This window comes from Bufo gargarizans, chromosome 10 (assembly GCF_014858855.1).
Source record: "Bufo gargarizans isolate SCDJY-AF-19 chromosome 10, ASM1485885v1, whole genome shotgun sequence".
Lineage (NCBI taxonomy): Eukaryota > Metazoa > Chordata > Amphibia > Anura > Bufonidae > Bufo > Bufo gargarizans.
Window position 1 is genome coordinate 9,876,661 of NC_058089.1, and position 27,571 is coordinate 9,904,231.

The following is a 27,571-nucleotide window of genomic DNA, read 5'->3' on the forward strand; positions in this document are numbered from 1 at the left end:
ACACTATTACACATAACCGGCTTAGATACTGCAGCTCAGCAGACACTATTACACAGACCGGCTTAGATACTGCAGCTCAGCAGACACTATTACACATAACCGGCTTAGATACTGCAGACACTATTACACATAACCGGCTTAGATACTGCAGCCCAGCAGACACTATTACACATAACCGGCTTAGATACTGCAGCTCAGCAGACACTATTACACAGACTGGCTTAGATACTGCAGCTCAGCAGACACTATTACACAGACCGGCTTAGATACTGCAGCTCAGCAGACACGATTACACATAACCGGCTTAGATACTGCAGCTCAGCAGACACTATTACACATAACCGGCTTAGATACTGCAGCTCAGCAGACACTATTACACATAACCGGCTTAGATACTGCAGACACTATTACACATAACCGGCTTAGATACTGCAGACACTATTACACATAACCGGCTTAGATACTGCAGCTCAGTAGACACTATTACACATAACCGGCTTAGATACTGCAGCTCAGTAGACACTATTACACATAACCGGCTTAGATACTGCAGACACTATTACACATAACCGGCTTAGATACTGCAGCTCAGTAGACACTATTACACAGACTGGCTTAGATACTGCAGCCCAGCAGACACTATTACACATAACCGGCTTAGATACTGCAGCTCAGCAGACACTATTACACAGACTGGCTTAGATACTGCAGCTCAGCAGACACTATTACACAGACCGGCTTAGATACTGCAGCTCAGCAGACACGATTACACATAACCGGCTTAGATACTGCAGCTCAGCAGACACTATTACACATAACCGGCTTAGATACTGCAGCTCAGCAGACACTATTACACATAACCGGCTTAGATACTGCAGACACTATTACACATAACCGGCTTAGATACTGCAGACACTATTACACATAACCGGCTTAGATACTGCAGCTCAGTAGACACTATTACACATAACCGGCTTAGATACTGCAGCTCAGTAGACACTATTACACATAACCGGCTTAGATACTGCAGACACTATTACACATAACCGGCTTAGATACTGCAGCTCAGTAGACACGATTACACATAACCGGCTTAGATACTGCAGCTCAGCAGACACGATTACACATAACCGGCTTAGATACTGCAGCTCAGCAGACACTATTACACATAACCGGCTTAGATACTGCAGCTCAGCAGACACTATTACACATAACCGGCTTAGATACTGCAGCTCAGCAGACACTATTACACGTGACCGGCTTAGATACTGCAGCTCAGCCGACACTATTACACATAACCGGCTTAGATACTGCAGCTCAGCAGACACGATTACACATAACCGGCTTAGATACTGCAGCTCAGCAGACACTATTACACATAACCGGCTTAGATACTGCAGCTCAGCAGACACTATTACACAGACCGGCTTAGATACTGCAGCTCAGCAGACACTATTACACATAACCGGCTTAGATACTGCAGCTCAGCAGACACTATTACACATAACCGGCTTAGATACTGCAGCTCAGCAGACACTATTACACAGACCGGCTTAGATACTGCAGCTCAGCAGACACTATTACACGTGAGCGGCTTAGATACTGCGGACACTATTACACGTGAGCGGCTTCAGGAGCGGTGCAGGCAGTTAGATACAGCAGCTCAGGAGAACGCTGTTCCTGGATATGAATTTATAAAGCTATTTTTGTCTTTTTCGCCTTATTAAGGGTTACGGCAGGAATGGCTGATGTGTGAGGAGATACGGTAAGTCTGGGGGTGACAGTCTTGCTACAGGCAGGAATAGATGGACCAAAATAGATGTTCTTCTCCCCATCCAGAACGCTGCTCACATATCTGCCTAATTGCACACAGAACGAGGCTGAAGACGCGGCTCCTCCTTGTGTAAACTGGATCCGTTCTCCTCTGCGCGGTGACTCATACGTATAGATCTGAATTCTGGACATGTGTGTAGTCTGCACCGGGAACACGTAGTGTGGGCTGAAGAGGATCACAGGAGCCCATCCTGACAACGCCGAACAGCGGCAATCACTGACTACCAGCAAAGCAACAGCTATAACATAAGCATTGTCTGCTATATCCTGTTATAGACCATGCTGGTAGAAGGCTACTTTCACACTAGCGTTAATAATTTCCGGTATTGAGATCCGTCATAGGGTCTCAATACCGGAACAAAAACTATTCCGTTTTGTCCCCATTTATTGTCAATGAGGACAAAACGTAACGGAACAGAACGGAGCGCTCCAAAATGCATTCCGTTACGTTCTCATACCGGAGAGCAGCGTGCCGCGGTTTGCTTTCTGTCCCGGGATGCAGGACGGATCCAGCAAAAACGCTGGTGTGAATGTAACCTTACCTGGGCATCTCCTGTATATAATTATACTAGCACCCCGCCCCTTAACAGTTAACTCCACAGCCCCCCAAACCTTAACACTGACCCCCCCACAGTGCCCCGCCTCCTTAAAATGGGACCTCCACAGCAGCCCATCCCCTTAACTTTGACCTCCACAGCAGCCCATCCCCTTAACTTTGACCTTCACAGCAGCCCGCCTCTTTAACAGTGAGTTTCACAGCACCCTACTCCCTTGACAGTGACCTCCTCAGTGCCCGCCCCTTTAACAGTGACCTCCACAGTGCCCGCCCCTTTAACAGTGACCTCCACATCGCGACATGTCGCACCAATGTTGCGCAACAATTTTTATAATGATAGGCTATGGAGTCGCACTTCGACATGTGACATGCTGCGACACGATAGTCGTAAAAAATCCAAAGTGCCGCTACTTTAATAGTGACCTCCACAGCGCCCGCCTCTTTAACAGTGACCTCCACAGGCAGCGTTTTGGTGTCCACCTCCAGAACGGAATGGAGACGAACTGATGCATTCTGAGCGGATCCTTTTCCATTCAGAAGGGAATAGGGCAAAACTGATCCGTTTTGGACCGCCGAGCCCTGAACGCATCTCACAAACAGAAAGCCAAAACGCCAGTGTGAAAGTAGCCTAAAGAACAGACAGACAGAAACTCATCTCTTTTATATATATATATGAGTTTCTGTCTGTCCCGACGTCTGTCTGTCTGTTCTTTATGCGCGACCAAACGACTGAACCGACCTTCACCAAATTTGGCACACAGGTACATCAGGTGTCCGGGAGGGTTTTAGACCAGGTCTCAGCTCTCTAGGATGTAACGTTCCTGAGATATTCCCAAAAAGTTACCTGCATTAGCCAATACAAGCCTGCAAGTCTTTCTCTTCATATCCCAACTGCCATTTACACGGTCACATGTCCCTTATCAGCCAATAGAAGCTCGCAGGCCCTTAGTCTCCACATACACACAGTTTTACTCCAGATTTCCATAACAACTCATTTTTCTTTACTGCTGTAGGTCAGCTTTAGGCTAGGGCTACACGATGACATGTGTCACGTGACAATAAGTCGCACGACACATAGGGCACAACTACGCTGCTACATGCATCCATCTTGGATGGATTTTTTTGCGACTGTCATTTCTCAGTCGCAGCATGGCGCATGGCGCAGTGCAACACAATAGACTATCATTATAAAAATTGTTGAGATACATGTCGTCGTGTAGCCCTAGCATTAAAGGAGCAGGGCACTGTGGAGGTCACTGTTAAATGGGCAGGCACTGTGGAGGTCACTGTTAAATGGGCAGGCACTGTGGAGGTCACTGTTAAATGGGCGGGCACTGTGGAGGTCACTGTTAAATGGGCAGGCACTGTGGAGGTCACTGTTAAATGGGCGGGCACTGTGGAGGTCACTGTTAAAGAGGCGGGTGCTGTGGAGGTCACTGTTAAAGAGGCGGGTGCTGTGGAGGTCACTGTTAAAGAGGCGGGTGCTGTGGAGGTCACTGTTAAAGGGGCGGGTGCTGTGGAGGTCACTGTTAAAGGGGCGGGTGCTGTGGAGGTCACTGTTAAATGGGCGGGCACTGTGGAGGTCACTGTTAAAGAGGCGGGTGCTGTGGAGGTCACTGTTAAAGGACAGGGTGTTGTGGAGGTCACTGTTAAAGAGGCGGGTGCTGTGGAGGTCACTGTTAAAGGGGCGGGCGCTGTGGAGGTCACTGTTAAAGGGGCGGACACTGTAGAGGTCACTGTTAAGGCAGCAGGCTGCTGTGAAGGTTAAAGTTAAGGGGATGGGCTGCTGTGGAGGTCCCATTCTAAAGTGGCGGGGCACTGTGGGGGGGGGGTCAGTGTTAAGGAGTGGGGATTGGGGAACTGTGGATTTCACTGTTAAAGGGGCGGGGTGCTGTAGAGGTCACTGTTATGGGGGATACTGTTGATATCTTTTAATGACACACACAAACATTAAATGAAATAGATGAAATATACCCGTGCGAAGCCGGGTCCTACTGCTAGAGATATGTACAGCTGGTATAAGTTAGACCAGTGTTTCCCAACCAGCGTGCCTCCAGCTGTTGCAAAACTACAACTCCCAGCATGCCCAGACAGCCTTTGGCTGTGCAGGCATGCTGGGAGTTATAGTTTCGCAACAGCTGGAGGCACACTGGTTGGGAAACACTGAGTTAGACATCTTCTTGTATATAGTGATATGGACCATGCTGGTATAACCTGGGCATCTCCTGTATATAATATACCTGTACAGCCCGTACCTCTTGTATACACTACGTGCAGAATTATTAGGCAAATGAGTATTTTGACCACATCATCCTCTTTATGCATGTTGTCTTACTCCAAGCTGTATAGGCTCGAAAGCCTACTGCCAATTAAGCATATTAGGTGATGTGCATCTCTGTAATGAGAAGGGGTGTGGTCTAATGACATCAACACCCTATATCAGGTGTGCATAATTATTAGGCAACTTCCTTCCCTTTGGCAAAATGGGTCAAAAGAAGGACTTGACAGGCTCAGAAAAGTCAAAAATAGTGAGATATCTTGCAGAGGGATGCAGCACTCTTAAAATTGCAAAGCTTCTGAAGCGTGATCATCGAACAATCAAGCGTTTCATTCAAAATAGTCAACAGGGTCGCAAGAAGCGTGTGGAAAAACCAAGGCGCAAAATAACTGCCCATGAACTGAGAAAAGTCAAGCGTGCAGCTGCCAAGATGCCACTTGCCACCAGTTTGGCCATATTTCAGAGCTGCAACATCACTGGAGACATGGCCAAGGTAAGAAAGGCTGAAAGACGACCACCACTGAACAAGACACACAAGCTGAAACGTCAAGACTGGGCCAAGAAATATCTCAAGACTGATTTTTCTAAGGTTTTATGGACTGATGAAATGAGAGTAAGTCTTGATGGGCCCGTGGCTGGATTGGTAAAGGGCAGAGAGCTCCAGTCCGACTCAGACGCCAGCAAGGTGGAGGTGGAGTACTGGTTTGGGCTGGTATCATCAAAGATGAGCTTGTGGGGCCTTTTTGGGTTGAGAATGGAGTCAAGCTCAACTCCCAGTCCTACTGCCAGTTTCTGGAAGACACCTTCTTCAAGCAGTGGTACAGGAAGAAGTCTGCAAGGTAAGAAAAACATGATTTTCATGCAGGACAATGCTCCATCACACGCGTCCAAGTACTCCACAGCGTGGCTGGCAAGAAAGGGTATAAAAGAAGAAAATCTAATGACATGGCCTCCTTGTTCACCTGATCTGAACCCCATTGAGAACCTGTGGTCCATCATCAAATGTGAGATTTACAAGGAGGGAAAACAGTCCACCTCTCTGAACAGTGTCTGGGAGGCTGTGGTTGCTGCTGCACGCAATGTTGATGGTGAACAGATCAAAACACTGTGTCACGAGGGTGTCAAGAGCCACGTCTGACTCCGTTATACCCGGGGTCAGGAAGTCGCAGCGGGTGGCTGCGCGCTCTATGTCTAAAGATCACGTTGTTTCTTAGTGATTGTTTTCTGTGTTTGCCTTGCAATCCTTTTTGTCTCACTCAGGGATCCGTAGCTTCTCCTCCTCAGCTGTTTCTTGTCTGCCACTCCCAACCTCCTTATATTCTCCTCTCACACTTCTCTAGTTGCCAGTTATAGAGCTTCCTGCTTGGACATCTATACTGACCCACTGGAGCTGTGAATCCTGGTTGTTGTTCCAGAGTGCTACCCTCCGGATCCCTGTTGGGCTTTTTGTTGTCTCCTGTTGTCGCCCACCTGGGATTATATGTTTAGTCTGTATTGTCTGTCCTCCCCTTGGTGTTTTCCTTTAGAGCTAGTGGTGCGGACTAGTGTTCCCACCGCCCTGTTCACTATCTAGGGCTCATCTTAGGGAAAGCCAGGGTTTTAGGCACGTGATCGGCGTACGGGTGAGGAACCCGTCTAGGGACGTCAGGGCAGCCAGGTGCCAGCCGCAAGGTGAGTCAGGGGTCACCACCTTCCCTCTCACTTGGGCAGGGCCTTCCTCTTTCCCTCCCTCTGTGTCACGTATGTGATAGTCACGCCGATCGTGATACACTGACAGAATCCATGGATGGCAGGCTTTTGAGTGTCCTTGCAAAGAAAGGTGGCTATATTGGTCACTGATTTGTTTTTGTTTTGTTTTTGAATGTCAGAAATTTATATTTGTGAATGTTGAGATGTTATATTGGTTTCACTGGTTTACTGGTAAAAATAAATAATTGAAATGGGTATATATTTGTTTTTTGTTAAGTTGCCTAATAATTATGTACAGTAATAGTCACCTGCACACACAGATATCCCCCTAAAATAGCTAAAACTAAAAACAAACTAAAAACTACTTCCAAAAATATTCAGCTTTGATATTAATGAGTTTTTTGGGTTCATTGAGAACATGGTTGTTGTTCAATAATAAAATTAATCCTCAAAAATACAACTTGCCTAATAATTCTGCACTCCCTGTATAGTGATATGGACCATGCTGGTATAACCTGGGCATCTCCTGTATATAATTATATATGTACAGCTGGTATAAGTTATACACCTTCTTGTATATAGTGATATGGAGCATGCTGGTATAACCTGGGCATCTCCTGTATATAATTATATATGTACAGCTGGTATAAGTTATACACCTTCTTGTATATAGTGATCTGGACCGTGCTGGTATAACCTGGGCATCTCCTGTATATAATTATATATGTACAGCTGGTATAACCTGGGCCTCTCCTGTATATAATTATACCTGTACCGCCCGTCCCTCTTGTATACAGTGATATGGACCGAGCTGGTATAACCTGGGCCTCTCCTGTATATAATTATACCTGTACAGCCCGTCCCTCTTGTATACAGTGATCTGGACAATGCTGCTATAACCTGGGCCTCTCCTGTATATAATTATATATGTACAGCTGGTATAAGTTATACATCTTCTTGTATATAGTGATCTGGACCGAGCTGGTATAACCCGGGCATCTCCTGTATATAATTATATATGTACAGCTGGTATAAGTTATACACCTTCTTGTATATAGTGATATGGAGCATGCTGGTATAACCTGGGCATCTCCTGTATATAATTATATATGTACAGCTGGTATAAGTTATACATCTTCTTGTATATAGTGATCTGGACCGAGCTGGTATAACCTGGGCCTCTCCTGTATAATTATATATGTACAGCTGGTATAAGTTATACATCTTCTTGTATATAGTGATATGGACCGTGCTGGTATAACCTGGGCCTCTCCTGTATATAATTATACCTGTACCGCCCGTCCCTCTTGTATATAGTGATCTGGACCATGCTGGTATAACCTGGGCCTCTCCTATATAATTATACCTGTACCGCCCGTCCCTCTTGTATATAGTGATCTGGACAATGCTGCTATAACCTGGGCCTCTCCTGTATATCATTATACCTGTACAGCCCGTCCCTCTTGTATACAGTGATCTGGACAATGCTGCTATAACCTGGGCCTCTCCTGTATATAATTATACCTGTACAGCCCGTCCCTCTTGTATACAGTGATCTGGACAATGCTGCTATAACCTGGGCCTCTCCTGTATATAATTATACCTGTACCGCCCGTCCCTCTTGTATATAGTGATATGGACCATGCTGCTATAACCTGGGCCTCTCCTGTATATAATTATACCTGTACAGCCCGTCCCTCTTGTATACAGTGATATGCTCCACACATCTGGAGAGAGTGTAACGTTATTATGTAAATTGTGTGGGATTAAGGTGAATCTTCCTGCTCCCCGCATGTATCCGATGTGTAATGCCACAGTCATACGAATACTATTTAATTAGGCACAATTAGTCATTCTGAGGGCGAATATATGAATCATCCCATCCCTGTTCTCGTCTCCTCCTGATCCACACACAGTTATTTGCAATGCAGACGTTGTACAGTTTAGTAACACATAAAGTGTAAATTGACAGAGGAGGTAACAAATCTGAACGGTGCAGCCAAACAATGGCGGAACGTGCTGCTGGGTTCCTGGGAGTTAGCAGCTGACTAAGGTCAGTCGTGAGAACTGTGGTCATGCTCAGAGGTGGAGAATTAGCCGGCATCCCTAGATATCATGGTCCATGTCCAGCCCGTTTACCAGAATGCCATACTCATACATCGCCCACATGAAGCTAAACGGCACCCACATAGCGAGTCTGCTCATGCCATGGAGTGACAGCATAGAGATACAATAATTAGCAGCTACATCGTTCAAAATGGTGACAACATACTGGCAAATGCTACCCCTATAGAGCCATACAGCATCTACATAGTGTCAAACATTGCCCAGAGTGTCATTAAGTAGCCATATATTACCACACTATGCCAATATACAGCCAACAAGTGCCCAAATAGAGCCAACCCCTACCCAGATAGGACCACAGAATGCTTACACAGTGCCAAGGTGCCCACATACTGCCACATTGTGCCACACTTTGCTGAGTCCAGTGCAGTAGCTAGCCAGTTCTTAACCAAGGGAAAAGGTTCAGTTCACTGACCCCCATCTCTGTATCTAAATATCCTTGTCAGGGCAAAGGGGCTTGTTGCCACAGCCCTCTGGCACCAACACCTGGGGCACATGCCCTAGTAGCCTCGAGGTACACTCCTTCATAATCATACAGTACTAAGACAAACGGTGCAACCTGACTTCCTCAAGGATCTAAACATAATTATGCCTTGGCTTGCTGCACTGCCTCCCCTCTCACAGCATGCAGACTCACAGAAGGACCATAGCTGCATCCCCCTCCTCTCCCCGCCTCGCTGACTTTCATTTTCTATAACACTGCAGATCGATTTTTTTGGTTACTGGCGAGGATGCATGGAAGGGGCGACTACAGCTTTCTGGAAGGTGAGGAAGATGCCACACGTTGCTGATTTAGGTATCCTTTAAACAAATTTCAGAAAAGAGTTAATGTATTGTGTCTCTGCTCACTGTATTCTGTGCCTATTGTTCCATGGACTCCAAAATTACTTTCCTGTATTTATCTGGGCACAACTCGTCCCTGAGCCGTCACTGCACAGGCTTTGTGTCTTGTGTTGACATTGGATGCTGAGTTTTCTTTTCCATTATCCACAGATGAGGACTCTTCAGAACGAGGTGCGGATGATTAGACCAGGTGGGAGGACGAGGAACAGGCAGATCCTGCTCTCATGCAGATGTTATAAAGTTACAAAACCTAGCTTCAACATTCAGGGAATATTTGTAAATTGTCAATTTCTTAATATATAAAGTTGTTACATTACTTATCCTGTACTGATCCTGAGTTACATCCTGTACTATACTCCAGAGCTGCACTCACTATTCTGCTGGTGGAGTCACTGTGTACATACATTACTTATCCTGTACTGATCCTGAGTTACATCCTGTATTATACTCCAGAGCTGCACTCACTATTCTGCTGGTGCAGTCACTGTGTACATACATTACTTATCCTGTACTGATCCTGAGTTACATCCTGTACTATACTCCAGAGCTGCACTCACTATTCTGCTGGTGCAGTCACTGTGTACATACATTACTTATCCTGTACTGATCCTGAGTTACATCCTGTATTATACTCCAGAGCTGCACTCACTATTCTGCTGGTGCAGTCACTGTGTACATACATTACTTATCCTGTACTGATCCTGAGTTACATCCTGTATTATACTCCAGAGCTGCACTCACTATTCTGCTGGTGGAGTCACTGTGTACATACATTACTTATCCTGTACTGATCCTGAGTTACATCCTGTACTATACTCCAGAGCTGCACTCACTATTCTACTGCTGGAGTCACTGTGTACATTACATTACTTATCTTGTACTGATCCTGAGTTACATCCTGTATCATACTCCAGAGCTGCACTCACTATTCTGCTGCTGCAGTCACTGTGTACATACATTACTTATCCCGTACTGATCCTGAGTTACATCCTGTATTATACTCCAGAGCTGCACTCACTATTCTGCTGGTGCAGTCACTGTGTACATACATTACTTATCCTGTACTGATCCTGAGTTACATCCTGTATTATACTCCAGAGCTGCACTCACTATTCTGCTGCTGCAGTCACTGTGTACATACATTACTTATCCTGTACTGATCCTAAGTTACATCCTGTATTATACTCCAGAGCTGCACTCACTATTCTACTGCTGGAGTCACTGTGTACATTACATTACTTATCTTGTACTGATCCTGAGTTACATCCTGTATTATACTCCAGAGCTGCACTCACTATTCTGCTGGTGCAGTCACTGTGTACATACATTACTTATCCTGCACTGATCCTGAGTTACATCCTGTATTATACTCCAGAGCTGCACTCACTATTCTGCTGGTGCAGTCACTGTGTACATACATTACATTACTTATCCTGTACTGATCCTGAGTTACATCCTGTGTTATACTCCAGAGCTGCACTCACTATTCTGCTGGTGCAGTCACTGTGTACATACATTACTTATCCTGTACTGATCCTGAGTTGCATCCTGTATTATACTCCAGAGCTGCACTCACTATTCTGCTGGTGCAGTCACTGTGTACATACATTACTTATCCTGTACTGATCCTGAGTCACATCCTGTATTATACTCCAGAGCTGCACTCACTATTCTGCTGGTGCAGTCACTGTGTACATACATTACTTATCCTGTACTGATCCTGAGTTACATCCTGTATTATACTCCAGAGCTGCACTCACTATTCAGATATTCCACGGTGAGAAAGGGACTTACCACCGGCCCTAAGTGGACTGTTCTGCTGCACTGTTTCCATATCTCCCATTCACTATAACTGGAGTTACAGAAACGGTGGCGTGCCAGCCTGCTCTGCTGTTTCCGTCCTCCTGTCCACCTAGCGCTTAGGGCCGGTGCATAGTCTCATCTCGCTGTGGAAACTGCGAAATAGGACAACCCCTTTAAGGAACAGGTCCCTTTAATTTTTCTTGCTCAGGTCTGGGGAAGCCTCAGATGGGGATAGCTTGGGAAACATTTGCAGTTTAATGTGTTGTTTGGTGACATCCATTAATTGTACTGAATAAGGAGTAATTACGATGACACCGCCACGTCTTCTCCATAACCTGCGCTTCATTATCACATACTCTGCAACTTTGCTAAGAGACTACTTGTTAAGGAAGTGCTGGTGATAACCGCCACCTCCGCCGCCGTTACCTGCACAATTGCTTGTTTTTTTAATCATTTACTTGCGTCACTTTCCTGGAGCTGAGAAACACAAGATTTACTGAAGTTGTAAAATGATGGAAAATGACGATACTAACCCAGTAACCAGGTGTGGCAGCGCTTCTAACACGCGGGATTTGTCCTCACACGGCTCCTATAGGGGAACTGGTCACTTTTTGTACATTTGGATACTGTATATTATTTTGCTATTACATGGGCTGTATATGGTAGTAGTGTTTTGCCACTTAGGGGTGGACATACCACCTGTGCAGCCGGTTCCGGAGGGGGGCTCATGAGAGGTCCGTCAGCAGGAGAGGAGATCTTCCATTGTGGAAGCGCTCATCTCTATATTCATCTGTATCGCCTTCCTCAGGACAGCGATACAGATGAATGGTGCAGCGGGGCAGGGGAGAGGCGTCTCCGTTCCCCTGATAGGCTATAGGCACAAGGCCTGCAGGCTATTAGAGGCCGGTGCAGGTGGTGCGATAACGTCATTGCGCCACCTGCGCCGTACAGCACGGGACACAGGCCGGAAGAGGGACTGAAAGTGGCATGGAGGTAGAAACATAGAAACCTAGAATGTGTCGGCAGATAAGAACCATTTGGCCCATCTAGTCTGCCCAATATACTGAATACTATGGATAGCCCCTGGCCCTATCTTATATGAAGGATGGCCTTATGCCTATCCCATGCATGCTTAAACTCCTCCACTGTATTTGCAGCTGCCACTTCTGCAGGAAGGCTATTCCCTGCATCCACTACTCTCTCAGTAAAGTAATACTTCCTGATGTTACTGTTAAACCTTTGCCCCTCTAATTTAGAACTATGTCCTCTTGTAGCAGTTTTTCTTCTTTTAAATATTCTTTCCTCTTTTACCTTGTGGATTCCCTTTATGTATTTAGCAGTCTCTCTCATCTCCCCTCTGTCTCGTCTTTCTTCCAAGCTCTACATGTTAAGGTCCTTTCATCTTTCCTGGTAAGTTTTATCCTGCAATCCATGTACCAGTTTAGTAGCTCTTCTCTGAACTCTCTCCAAAGTATCAGTATCCTTCTGGAGATATGGTCTCCAGTACTGAGCACAATACTCCAGATGAGGTCTCACTAGTGCTCTGTAGAACGGCATGAGCGCCCCCCCCCCCCCCTCTGTCTACTGGTAATGCCTCTCTCTATACACCCAGCATTCTGCTAGCATCTCCTGCTGCTCTATGACATGGTCTGCCTACCTTTAAGTCTTCTGAAATAATGACCCCTAAATCCCTTTCCTCAGATACTGAGGTTAGGACTGTATCACTGACTGTATATTCTGCTCTTGGGTTTTTACGCCCCAGGTGCATTATCTTGCACTTATCAACATTACATTTTAGTTGCCAGATTTTTGACCATTCCTCTAGTTTTCCTGAATCCTTTTCCATTTGGTGTATCCCTCCAGGAACATCAACCCTGTTACACATCTTTGTGTCATCAGCAAAAAGACCCACCTTACCATCGAGACCTTCTGCAATTTCGCTGATAAAGATATTAAACAATATGGGTCCCAGAACAGACCCCTGAGGTCCCCACTGGTGACAAGACCTTGGTCTGAATATACTCTATTGACTACAACCCTCTGTTGTCTGTCCCTCAGCCACTGCCTAATCCATTCAACAATATGGGAGTCCAAGCCCAAAGACTGCACTTTATTGATAAGCCTTCTATGTGGGACAGTATCAGAAGCCTTACTAAAGTCTAGATAAGCGATGTCTACTGCACCTCCGCCATCTATTGTTTTAGTCACCCAATCAAAAAAAATCTATAAGATTAGTTTGACATGATCTCCCTGAAGTAAACCCATGCTGTTTTTCATCTTTCAACCCATGGGATTTAGATGTTCCACAATCCTCTCCTTAAGTATGGTTTCCATTAACTTCCCCACTATTGATGTCAGGCTTACTGGCCTATAGTTGCCCGATTCCTCCCTACTACCTTTCTTGTGAATGGGGACAACATTTGCTAATTTCCAATCTTCTGGGACGACTCCTGTTGCCAGTGATTGGTTAAATAAATCTGTTAATGGTTTTGCTAGTTCACCGCTGAGCTATTTTAATAGCTTTGGGTGTATCCCATCAGGCCCCTGTGACTTATTTGTATTAATTTTAGACAGCTGACTTAGAACCTCTTCCTCTGTAAAGACACATGCGTCAAAAGATTCATTAGTCTTCTTTCCTAACTGAGGTCCTTCTCCTTCATTTTCCTTTGTAAAAACTGAACAGAAGTATTCATTGAGGCAGTCAGCTAGTTCTTTATCCTCTTCCATATACCTTCCTTCTTTTGTTTTTAATTTGGTAATTCCTTGTTTTAGTTTCCTTTTTTCATTTATGTATCTGCAGAATCGCCTTATCGCCTTTTTTCCCTGACTGAGCTAATTTCTCTTCTGCCTGTGCTTTAGAAGCTCTTATAACTCGTTTGGCTTCTCTCTGCCTAATCTTATAAATTTGCCTGTCATCCTCTTTTTTTTTAATCTTTATAATTCCTAAATGCTATCTTTTTGTTTTTAATGATTTTGGCCACTTCTGCTGAGTACCACAGTGGTCTCTTCCTTTTTTTACTTTTACTGACAAGCCTAATGCAATTTTGTGTTGCCTTCAATAGTGCCACTTTCAAGTAGTCCCATTTCTCCTGGACTCCAATGGTAGTATGTGAGTTTATTTTTTGTTTATTAACACTATGTTGTTGCCCAGTATGCAGGAGGGGGGAAAGGAGCACTATGGGGGCATCTACTAGGGGGCATTATCTACTGGCATACATTGGAGAAGAGGAGCACTATAGGGGCATCTACTAGGGGGCATTATATACTGGCACACATTGGGGGAGAGAAGCACTATAGTGGCATCTACTAGGGTGCATTATTTACTGGCAGACATTGGGGGAGAGGAGCACTATAGGGGCATCTACTAGGGGGCATTATATACTGGCACACATTGGGGGAGAGAAGCACTATAGGGGCATCTACTAGGGTGCATTATTTAATGGCACACATTGGGGGAGAGGAGCACTATAGGGGCATCTACTAGGGGGCATTATATACTGGCACACATTGGGGGAGAGAAGCACTATAGGGGCATCTACTAGGGTGCATTATTTAATGGCACACATTGGGGGAGAGGAGCACTATGGGGGCATCTACTAGGGGGCATTATATACTGGCACACATGGGGGAGCACTATGGGGGCATCTACTAGGGGGCATTGTACACTGGCACACATGGGGGTCACTATGGGGGAGGAGCACTAGCGGGACATCTACTAGGGGGCATTATATACTGGCACACATGGGGGTCACTATGGGGGAGGAGCACTAGGGGGAGATCTACTAGGGGGCATTATATACTGGCATACATGGGGGTAGAGGAGCACTATGGGGTCATCTACAAGGGTGCATTTTATACTGGCACACATTGGGGGAGAGGAGCACTATGGGGACATCTACTAGGGGGCATTATATATTGGCACACATGGTGGGGAGCACTATGGGGACATCTACTGGCGGCTCTATATATTAGAATTATATACTGGCACACAAGGGTAACACTATGGGGGGAGCACTATGGGGACATCTACTGGGGGGCATTATATACAGTCACACATGGGGCACTATGGAGAAGTGAGGGAGCACTATATGGGCATCTAGTGGGGCCCTATATATTAGAATTATATACTGGCACACATGGGGGGACTATGGAGAAGTGAGGGAGCACTATGGGGGCATCTACTGGGGCCCTATATATTAGAATTATATACTGGCACACATGGGGGACAGAGCACTATGGGGCATCTACTGGGGGCATTATATACTGTCACACATGGGGCCACTATTGAGAAGTAGAGGAGAGGAGCACTATGGGGGCATCTACTGGGGCCCTATATATTAGAATTATATACTGGCACACATGGGGGAACGGAGCACTATGGGGCATCTACTGGGGGCATTATATACTGTCACACATGGGGCCACTATTGAGAAGTAGAGGAGAGGAGCACTAAGGGGGCATCTACTGGGGGTAATTATATAGGGGCATTTTATACTGGCACAAACTATATGTGCACTATGGGGGTCGGGATGAGCACTATAGGGGCAGTTTATACCGGCACACATTATGGGGGCACTAGAGGGAAGTGGGGAGAGGAGCATTATCTGGGCATCTACTTGGGGCACTCTATAGGGGCAATTTTATACTGGCACATTATGTCAGGCACCATGGGGACGGGGGGAGCACTATGGGGGCATCTACTGGGGGTATTATATAGGAGAATTTTATACTGGCGCAAATTATGGGGAACTATGGGGATCTTGGCTCAACTGGGGGCACTAAGAGAAGGTTTTTTTGGGCACACAGTAGGGGGCATTGGCACACATTATGAGGGCACTATGGGCACATTAGCTCTACTGGGGGCACTAAGAGTAGGTTTTTTTTTTACTGCCACACAACAGGGCATTTTTTTGTACTGGCGCACATTATAAGGGGGCATTTTTCTATTGTCACACATAAAGAGAATTATTACTACCAGCGGCATTATGGTGGGCTTTATTACTACTGGGGACTATGGGGAACATTAATACTAGTATGGGCCCTATGGGAGCATTATTACTTCTGGGGCACATTAGGGACATTATTACTGTCCGGCACTATTACTACTAAGTGCACTCTGGCAGATAATTATTTCTATTGTGGGACTTTGGGGAGCCCTATTACTGTTGGGGGCACCCTCACTATTAGTGTCAGGGGCACTATTTGCTGGGCGCGATTATTTTAGGGCGCTGTGTGCCAATAATTATTGGAGGGGGCACTCTCTGTATGTAACTAGCATTTTCAGGGGGACTGTTTCGGCAGTATAGTATTAGGCAGCACAGTGGGCACAGTATTGGGGGGCAGGATGGGGTGTTCAGAAGGTGAGAGGATGATGGAAAAGTAGGAAACTACGATGTCTGTCTGTCAAACTCTGCAGAGAGAAGAGACGGCTGAAAGAAATCATCATGGGGGTCTGGTCTGAAAGGAGAAGATGAGGAAATAGAACATCAGAGGAGACGTCACTGGATGAAAGAGGTGTATGGCGCTGTATTAGGCTTCTTTCACATCTGGGTTAGATCCTCCAGATCCGGCACTGCTGGATGCAGACAGAATGCCCGCCGGCCCCATTAACTATAATGGGGTCCAGTAGAGATCCGGCCACAATCTGGCAAAAATGCAGAGAATCGCCAGGACACAAATCTCTGCATGCTGTGGTTTATGTATGGCCAATTCCTAGCATTCCCTGCCGGATCATAGTGCTGCAGGTGTGAAAGTAGCCTTAGGCCTCATGCACACAACCGTTCCGTTTTTTGCGGTCCACAAACCACGGATCCGCAAAAAAACGGAAGCCGCCCGTGTGCCTTCCGCAATTTCTTCATTGTAGAAATGCCTATTCTTGTCTGCAAAACGGACAAGAATAGGACATGCAATTTTTTTTTGTTTTGCTGGGCCACGGAACGGAACAACGGATGCGGACAGCACTATATGGTGCTATTATGTGGTGCATGTCGTACTTTGTGTGTGGCTCCATTTTCTATGAATCAGGCCCCGCTCTTCTATCTGACCAGTGCTGGTAAACGGACATGCATCGAAAGATATATGAAGCAACAGGAGAGCTGAGTTATTAGGTTGCAGAATTTTAAATGCAGCTCTGGGAGTGTCAACATTTGGATCACTCACCATGCTCTTTATGTTTGTGAATAGGAGTCCTCTGATCCGGAATCTTCCAACAAACATGAAAAAAATTAACTGTTTTAGTCTACATGCACACAACAGTATTTTGTTTCCGTGTCCGTTCCGCTTTTTTTGCTAATAGGATGCGGACCCATTCATTTCAATGGGTCCTCAAACAACATGGACAGCACACCGTGTGCTGTCCGCATCAGTATGTCCGTTCCGTTGCTCCGCAAAAAATAGTGCATGTCCTATTTTTTTCTAGTTTGTGGACAAGGATAGGCATTATTACAATGGATCCGCAAAAAAAAAACGGATCTGCAAAAAAAAAACTGATGCCATATGGAACGTCATCCGTTTTTTTGCAGATCCGCAATTTGCGGACCGCAAAACACATCCGTTGTTTGCACACAACCGTTGTTTGTCTCCGCGTCCGTTCCGCCGATTTTAGTGTTGCGGATGCAGACCCATTCATTTCTATGGAGCCGTGTAAAATGCAGATAGTGCACCGTTTGCCATCCGTGTCCGTGATCCGTGGTTCCTGTCCATCAAAAAAATATAACCTGTCCTATTCTTGTCCGTGGAAAAAGGTTTGCGGACCCATTAAAGTCAATGGGACCGCTAAAAAAACACGGAGGCACACAATATCGTCGTCCACGTCCGTTTTATTTCTATCATTTGCATGGCAAACCTGTCTTAGACTTTTTTTTACCTTCTTTTATGTCTGGTGGTCCTCCAAAAATAAAGGAAGACACACGGAAACAAAAACGGAAACGGATCACGGAACAACGGAACCCCATTTTGCGAAACGGAACACAATGGTCGTGTGCATGAGGCCTTATTGTTACAAAGCAAAGTTGTACTCGTATGTGCGCTAAGAGCTTCCATTACTGATATATAGTCGGTATTGTACCACTTTTAACTAGAATGACCCCCATTTCTTAGCTCTATTGTTTGTATATATAACGGTGTGCAGCCATTTTGTTTTTTTGTAATTATGTTTGCTTCATGGATATGCACCTGTGAATTTTCTTGCAATATACAGTATACATTAATTACCTTGAAAAACATTGGACTGGGCACAAAATTTTCAATAGATGGTTCCTCAAAAACGGAACGGATACGGAAGACATACGGATGCATTTCCGTATGTGTTCCGTTTTTTTTTTACGGACCCATTGACTTGAATGGAGCCACGGAACGTGATTTGCGGACAATAATAGGACAAGACTCAAAATGTAGCGGAACGGAAATGCGGACATACGGAAACGGAATGCTCACGGAGTACATTCCGTTTTTTTGCGGACCCATTGAAATGAATTGTTCCGTATACGGACCATATACGGAAACGCAATAAACGGCCCGTATACGGAACACAAAAAACATTTGTGTGAACGAGCCCTTAGTGATATGGATCCTCCTGGGCTAACCCAATATACTTATATATTTCACCGCAGCTGGTAGAATATAAGAACTACCTAACGTTATTGCAAATCAAAAATGCTTTCCCTAGGAGTTAGATCTTTATTACAGGATCACTGGGGGGGGGGGGGGGGGGGGGGGCGCTATTGCATTGAGGTGTATGAAAATTATTTACATCTGACTGTGGTGAAAAGAGGAACTGCAAGTAATGAAAATTTTTACCAAATACAGTTAAATTGCATATGATAATTGATGGACTTAAAATAGGCCATCAATCTGTCATCTGCAGGGGTCCGACCACCTGGGGCCCCAACTGATCACTTAAGGGGGCAGAGCTGAAGTGCCAGGCACAGCAATCCATAGAAGGGGCTGCAGGACCTGTGGGTTGGACCCTCATTGATCACGACTGAAGGCTTATCATTAGGACAGGAAAACAGGAAACCTCCGGGACTCCCAGTAGACCTGGCAAATCTCTAAGAGTGCTTTCATAAAGCAACCCACCATGCAGGGGCGGATTGGCGATCGAACCCACAGAGAAACATGCCGGTGGGGCCAATGCCTATAGGGGCCACCTGAGCCCTCCTCACAGCCACAGTTAATGCTATGGGCAGTATTTTGTTCTGCTGGGGCAGAATATTGTGCTGCACTGTGGTATTTGGTTCTGCTGGGTCAGTATATTGTGCTGCACTGTGGTATATGGTTCTGCTGGGGCAGTATATTGTGCTGCACTGTGGCATAAGGTTCTGCTGGGGCAGTATATTGTGCTGCACTGTGGCATATGGTTCTGCTGGGGCAGTATATTGTGCTGCACTGTGGTATTTGTTCTGCTGGGGCAGAATATTGTGCTGCACTGTGGCATATGGTTCTGCTGGGGCAGTATATTGTGCTGCACTGTGGTATTTGGTTCTGCTGGGGCAGAATATTGTGCTGCACTGTGGTATTTGGTTCTGCAGGGGCAGTATATTGTGCTGCCCTGTGGTATCTGGTTCTGCTGGGGCAGTATATTGTGCTGCACTGTGGTATCTGGTTCTGCTGGGGCAGTATATTGTGCTGCACTGTGGTATTTGGTTCTGCTGGGGCAGTATATTGTGCTGCACTGTGGTATCTGGTTCTGCTGGGGCAGTATTTTGTGCTGCACTGCGGTATTTGGTTCTGCTGGGGCAGTATATTGTGCTGCACTATTGTATTTGGTTCTGCTGGGGCAGTATATTGTGCTGCACTGTATTTGGTTCTGCTGGGGCAGTATATTGTGCTGCACTGTGGTATTGGTTCTGCTGGGGCAGTAATTGGTGCTGCACTGGGTATCTGGTTCTGCTGGGGCAGTATATTGTGCTGCACTGATGTATTTGTTCTGCTGGGGCAGTATATTGTGCTGCACTCTGTGGTATCTGGTTCTGCTTGGGGCAGTCATATTGTGCTGCACTGTGGTATTTGGTTCTGTGGTGCTGTATATTGTGCTGCACTGTGGTATCTTGGTTCTGTTGGGGCGGTATATTGTGCTGCACTGTATTTTGGTTCTGCTGGGGCAGTATATTGTGCTTGCACTGTGGTATCTGGTTCTGATGGGGCAGTATATTGTGCTGCCACTGTGGTATCTGGTTCTGCTGGGGCGGTATATTGTGCTGCACTGTGGTATTGGTTCTGCTGGGGCAGTATATTGTGCTGCCACTGTGGTATTGGTTCTGCTGGGGCAGTATATTGTGCTGCACTGTGGCTATCTGGTTCTGCTGGGGCAGTATATTGTGCTGCACTGTGGTATTTGGTTCTGCTGGGGCAGTATATTGTGCTGCACTGTGGTATCTGGTTCTGCTGGGGCAGTATATTGTGCTGCACTGTGGTATTTGGTTTCTGCTGGGCAGTATATTGTGCTGCACTGTGGTATCTGGTTCTGCTGGGGCGAGTATATTGTGCTGCACTGTGGTATTTGGTTCTGCTGGGGCGGTATATTGTGCTGCACTGTGGTATTGGTTCTGTTGGGGCGGTATATTGTGCTGCACTGGGTATTTGGTTCTGCGGGGCAGGTATATTGTGCTGCACTGTGGTATCTGGTTCTGCTGGGGCGGTATATTGTGCTGCACTGTGTATTTAGGTTCTGCGGGGGGCAGTATATTGTGCTTTGCAATGTGGTATCTGGTTCTGCTGGTGCAGGTAATTGTGCTGCACTGTGGTATATGGTTCTGCTGGGCAGTATATTGTGCTGCACTGTGGTATCTGGTTCTGCTGGGGCAGTATATTGTGCTGCACTGTGGTATTTGTTCTGCTGGGGCGTATATTTGCTGCACTGTGGTATTTGGTTCTGCTGGGGCAGTATATTGTGCTGCACTGTGGTATCTGGTTCTGCTGGGGCAGTATATTGTGCTGCACTGTGGTATCTGGTTCTGCTGGTGCAGTATATTGTGCTGCACTGTGGTATCTGGTTCTGCTGGGGCAGTATATTGTGCTGCACTGTGGTATTTGGTTCTGCTGGGGCAGTATATTGTGCTGCACTGTGGTATCTGGTTCTGCTGGGGCAGTATATTGTGCTGCACTGTGGTATCTGGTTCTGCTGGGGCAGTATATTGTGCTGCACTGTGGTATTTGGTTCGGCGGGGGCCGTATATTGTGCTGTACTGTGGTATCTGGTTCTGCTGGGGCAGTATATTGTGCTGCACTGTGGTATTTGGTTCTGCTAGGGCGGTATATTGTGCTGCACTGTGGCATTTGGTTCTGCTGGGGTGGTATATTGTGCTGCACTGTGGTATCTGGTTCTGCTGGGGCAGTATATTGTGCTGCACTGTGGTATTTGGTTCTGCAGGGGCGGTATATTGTGTCGCACTGTGGTATTTGGTTCTGCTGGGGCAGTATATTGTGCTGCACTGTGGCATTTGGTTCTGCTGGGGCGGTATATTGTGCTGCACTGTGGTATCTGGTTCTGTTGGGGCAGTATATTGTGCTGCACTGTGGTATCTGGTTCTGTTGGGGCGGTATATTGTGCTGCACTGTGGTATCTGGTTCTGTTGGGGCGGTATATTGTGCTGCACTGTGGTATCTGGTTCTGCTGGGGCAGTATATTGTGCTGCACTGTGGCATTTGGTTCTGCTGGGGCGGTATATTGTGCTGCACTGTGGTATCTGGTTCTGCAGTGTTGCCGCCCTGCCTACTTCTGTTGTCACTGCCTTCTTGTGTCACCTGCCTATTGTCAATTTGGACACTACTAAGATGCTGTGCCATCAGCCCATGCGCCCAAATGTGCATTGAGGGAATGTGACATGAAACAGGGCGTGGCCCGTGGCTAAGGGCCGTGGTCTGAGAAAAGGCGCATGTTAACGTCTGAAAAAAATTTGCTTTGCCCGCCGCGCCCTCATACCTGTCCAAAACTGGCAGGCATGCCTAATGGGGCTGCAGAAATCTATGCACCGGCTGCATCCCAGTTTCACGTGTTCAATGGAATGTTCTGCCCCTAATATGGGCAAACCCAATACCTGCGCCTGTGCTGTGTACTGCCGCCTACACTGCCCACCATAACTGTGATATGGACAGACGGGCACTATGGCTGCCTTCAGCCCACGTAACCCATGCTCGGCCCTCCTCCACCCTGCAGCCTCCCTCTTCCTGTGCCCTATCTCCAAACCCACCTGCGCGGTGACACCTTCTGATACATCCGCAAAGCTGTTCATGACATGAGCGGGTATTTTTATCCGCGATGAGGTAAATAAAAGATGGGATCTGTTTTGTGCACAACCAGCGCACAGCCATGGCAGCATATTCTCAGCCTACACGTCATGTGTGGGCGCCGGGTTAGTCATCTAATAGGCATGTGTGATTGACAGAGTGCATTTAGTTTTTCATGTCAGCAAAGAAGACAGTCCCCGATTTAGTGTGTTTTACATACACAGCGTATAATCAGCAGCCGGTGCTGCCTGGTTTTCTTGGTTCGAGCTGTCTTTTGCTGCCTTCTGTTAGGACTCTCTTGGCAGATCTGTGCACGCTCTTGGCGGCAGGACAGATAATGGCTCCACAACTGGCGCTCAGCATGACCCTTTAGCGTGAAAGGATCTTTATAGCGCCATGATTCATGCTCTTAAAGGGGGCAGCAGTACATTCTCTCTCCAGCTGGAACCCAGGCCCCAGCTCATACGTGTCACTTGTAGCACCGACACCTCTTCTCCGGAGGGCGAGCCCCTCAGGCACAGGGTCCCAGGTGCATGGAAGGAGGACACTTCTGGGGGTGGGTCTTGACCTATTATGTGGCACCACTAAAAGATGGCAGAGGAAGATGCAGATGCGGCAGTAAACTTGACATAAAGTTTACTCCAACAGGGGGTAGAATGCTTAATGGTTACAGTGCAAGGCACAGAGCTTGGTGGTTACAAAGTCTTTTAAAGGCACAGAGCTTGACAGTTACTAGAAAAACAGCATATTGGTTACCGTCTCTATTAGAGGCACATAGTATATTGGTTACAGTCTCTATTAGAGGCACACACTGTGTTGCTTACAGTCTCTATTAGAGGCACACAGTGTATTGGTTACAGTCTCTATTGGAGGCACACAATGTATTAGTTACAGACTCTATTAGAGGCACATAGTGTATTGGTTACAGTCTCTATTAGAGGCACATAGTGTAGTGGTTACAATCTCTATTAGAGGCACATAGTTTAGTGGTTACAGTCTCTATTAGAAGCACACAGTGTATTGGTTATAGTCTCTATTAGAGGCACACGTGTATTGGTTACAGTCTCTATCAGAGGCACACAGTGTATTGGTTATAGTCCCTATTAGAGGCACACAGTTTATTGGTTACAGTCTCTATTAGAGGCACACACTGTGTTGGTTACAGTCTCTATTAGAGGCACAAACTGTGTTGGTTACAGTCTCTATTAGAGGCACACACTGTGTTGGTTACAGTCTCTATTAGAGGCACACACTGTGTTGGTTACAGTCTCTATTAGAGGCACACACTGTGTTGGTTACAGTCTCTATTAGAGGCACACACTGTGTTGGTTACAGTCTCTATTAGAGGCACACAGTATATTGGTTACAGTCTCTTAGAGGCACACACTGTGTTGGTTACAGTCTCTATTGGAGGCACATAGTGTATTGGTTACAGTCTCTGTTAGAGGCACACAGTGTATTGGTTACAGTCTCTATTAGAGGCACACATGTATTGGTTACAGTCTCTATTAGAGGCACACAGTGTATTGGTTACAGTCTCTATTAGAGGCACATGGTGTATTGGTTACAGTCTCTATTAGAGGCACACAGTTTATTGGTTACAGTCTCTATTAGAGGCACATGGTGTATTGGTTACAGTCTCTATTAGAGGCACATAGTGTATTGGTTACAGTCTCTATTAGAGGCACACATTGTATTAGTTACAGTCTCTGTTAGAGGCACACACTGTGTTGGTTACAGTCTCTATTAGAGGCACACACTGTGTTGGTTACAGTCTCTATTAGAGGCACACACTGTGTTGGTTACAGTCTTTATTGGAGGCACACAGTGTATTGGTTACAGTCTCTATTGGAGGCACACAGTGTATTGGTTACAGTCTCTATTGGAGGCACACAGTGTATTGGTTACAGTCTCTATTGGAGGCACACAGTGTATTGGTTACAGTCTCTATTAGAGGCACACGGAGGATTGGTTATAGTCCCTATTAGAGGGCACAAGGCGCGTTGGTTACAGTCCATATGAGAATGCACACATGATATTGCTACAGTCCCTATTAGAGACATACAGCATATTGGTTACTGTCTCTATTAGGAGGGCACAGTCTATTGGTTACTGTCTCTATGAGAGGACACACATATCCAGTGATCATAGTATTTGTAGGAACTTAGCAGTAAGTGTTGGATTTTCCAATAGCACCTCCAAGGCAACACGTAGCATTATTGTCTTTTGAAATGCTTGAACATGTCGGGTCCTCCAGGGTGAAAGACTCTACTTGTAGCCTATGGATCAAACAGTTGGGTATAGGAAAACCACAATGATGGTGATGTCTTGCATCGTGCTATTGGTATAGGAACCTTGCAGCAAAATTATTTTATTCACCGCTGATTTTATTTTATTTTTTTATAGTTTTCCACTTGAACGTAATTAACAGCAGTGAGCATCTCTGTGTCTGTTCACACAGTGATATTAGATTATGCAATTAGTGCTCATCTTAAAGGAGCTGTGAGCTCTAAATGGTCATCACGTTAGTCTATAGTATATGCCGGATTTTATTTTATCCATGTACACGACACACGGAGCCATGATGCCCTATGATAGTACTTGGAGGGGGCCTCCTAATCATGAACCGCCCCTTTGAATTGTGTGTCAAATAAGTTTAGAAACTCTGACCACGAGGTTAAACGGTCAGAGACCATTTTATTGCCCTGCTTGGTGCCCTGATACCCAAGGCTGTTGGCAACAGCTTAGGTCCCGGGATTTCAACAGCCACCATAAAAACACTAAGGAGGTGTTGTCCCATGAAAAATATTAAGAATTTTTCAAACCAGCACCTAGATCTAAATACTTTTATGATTACATATAAAAATGTAAATTAATAAATGTAAATTATTTTATATAATAATAAAAAAATAAAACAATATACACATTCATAATTTCAATAAAATTAATAAATCAATAAAATAAATTTAGCATAGCCACTGAGCAATTGATTAAAATGTATCTGTATAGCACCACCTGCTGTTTCTTCTATTCCCTATTTCTCTGTCCATCTTGTTGAGGTGGTCGCACGCGCTCAGTTCAGTCCTCCAACTGCCATCAGTCTACTGTTAGAAGCTGTGACAGTTACAGCTAGATGATATGTGATTATACAGGAGCTTTGTATGTTCATTTTGGATGTGTCCTAGACCTTTGCATCCTGTATACCGCCATATGTCTGAAGAAGAGGTTCTCATGCCGAAACGCGTAATTGAACGCGATTTGAATAAAGGATTGATGTGCTCCACACATCCCTCTACTGACGTGGTCATTGGTTGAATAAAGGGAAAGCTCAGTGCACCCCGGTGGTCTCCAGAATGCGAGGCCATGTTTGCATGTTATCTCAGCTCACGCGGCACCGGGTGACGCACGCGCCCGTCTTCCCGCCTCTTGTAATTAACACTTATGATCAGTGTTGTTGCTTTACAGTAAGAGTGATTCCCTTCATAATCCTCGGGGTGATCTCCGCAGCTCACAGGAGTCACCGTATTGGTTCAGTGCACGAGGAAGCAATAAGCCAAATGACTGAATTAAACATGAGGGAACCATTATCGTAATTTGAGAATACGTCTGGTCCCTCAAGGACGGTCACGTGCTCTGGAATCTGCAAGGCGTAGCTCCACTATTGCCGCATGAAAGCTGGAGATGGTTGTGCTACAAGATAAGAGAACTACAACTCTCATCAGAACTGAATTATAGTTAGGGCAGGAGACCATCATTTTCTATGGTATAAATTCAACACGGCATGGCGGTATTATTTCACCAGTGTATGGAGTGTTTATCTGGGCACTCTATGGTGGAATTATTTATGAACTATAGGGTAACACTTTTTTGGGGACTTTGTTATGATACTATTGTAAAAGGGCGCTGTAGCGGTGATATTTGACACTGTATGGCACTATGACGGTATTATTTAGACTTCATAAGGCACTGTTACTTTGCCACTATCGTGGCATTACTTAGGCATTATAAGGCACTGTCGCATGGGCACTATGGTGGTATTATTTAGATACCGGTGATATTATGGCACTGTGACTTGACAGTATGAGAGTATTATTTGGGCGCTGCATGTTAATATTAAGTGAACACTGTATGACACTGTTACTTGGGCAGTATAATATGGACACTGGTGATATTTTATGGACTTTTATTACACTGTTACTTGGGCATTGTATTTAGGCACTGGTGATATTATGTCCAAATAATATCCCAATCACTTACTATTATTTGAACATTTTAGGGTACTATTATCTTGCAGTGGCAGTATATAAAGAAATAACATTTCAACATTGTATGGCACTGTTACTTGGGTTCTATGATAGTATTACTTGGACACTGTTTTTGGACATTTATCATGCTGTTATTTGAGTATAAGGGTGCATTCACACGACTGTATAAATGGATCCGCATCCATTCCGCAAATTTGCGGAACGGGTGCGGACCCACTCATTTCAATGGGGCTGCAAAAGATGCGGAACGCACGCGGCCGGTTTCCGTGTCCGCAATTTGAAGACCGAAAAACACTTATGGTCGTGTGAATACACCCTTAGGGTGGTATTATTAGAACATTATGATATTATGCTATTATTAAGGCTCTCTGTGGCACTGTTACTTTCAGCTTTTGTATTATTTTGACGCTTGTTATATTTTTCAACTTTTATGACAATGACGTGGGTACTGTAGTGGTATTATTCAGGCTCTCTATGACACTGCTACATGGAAATTATAACGGTATTATTTAGACTGTTGTTATATTTTTTTACTTTTATGGCACTGTTACTTGGGCACTTTAAAGGTATTATTTAGACAGTGGTGATAATATTTGGCCTTTATGTAGCACTGTTATTTTGCACTGTGGCAGTATTATACTTAATAGTATTTGAACATTGTCTGGCACTGTAGCAGTATCATTTGGACACTTGACAATATTATGTAGACACTGTATGGCGCTGTTACTAGATGGTACTTTATGGCAGTGTTTCCCAACCAGTGTGCCTCCAGCTGTTGCAAAACTACAACTCCCAGCATGCCTGGACAGCCTTTGGCTGTGTGGGCATGCTGGGAGTTGTAGTTTTGCAACAGCTGGAGGCACACTGGTATTTGGGTACTATGATGGCATTATTACAACCTGTTGCTGCCAATATCCATCACATCTTAATCCATCAATACAGAGGTGTACTGGA

At 45.5% G+C, this 27,571-nt stretch overlaps 1 protein-coding gene across 3 annotated transcripts in view; it reads right to left on the reverse strand.

Annotated features, from left to right (window-relative positions):
• Window positions 1-27,571, reverse strand: part of PTPN5 (protein tyrosine phosphatase non-receptor type 5) — an 85,562-nt gene that overhangs the window by 22,142 nt on the left and 35,849 nt on the right. The window contains exons 1-2 of one of the 3 annotated variants that reach the window (XM_044270995.1): window positions 22,316-22,437; window positions 17,286-17,328 (exon numbers count right to left, since the gene is read on the reverse strand). The exons of 1 other annotated variant lie outside the window; for it this stretch is intronic. The gene's annotated coding sequence lies outside the window, so the exon portion shown is untranslated. Of the gene's footprint in view, window positions 1-17,285; window positions 17,329-22,315; window positions 22,438-27,571 lie in introns of those variants that run through there. One more of the 3 variants, XM_044270994.1, reaches the window with a different exon arrangement.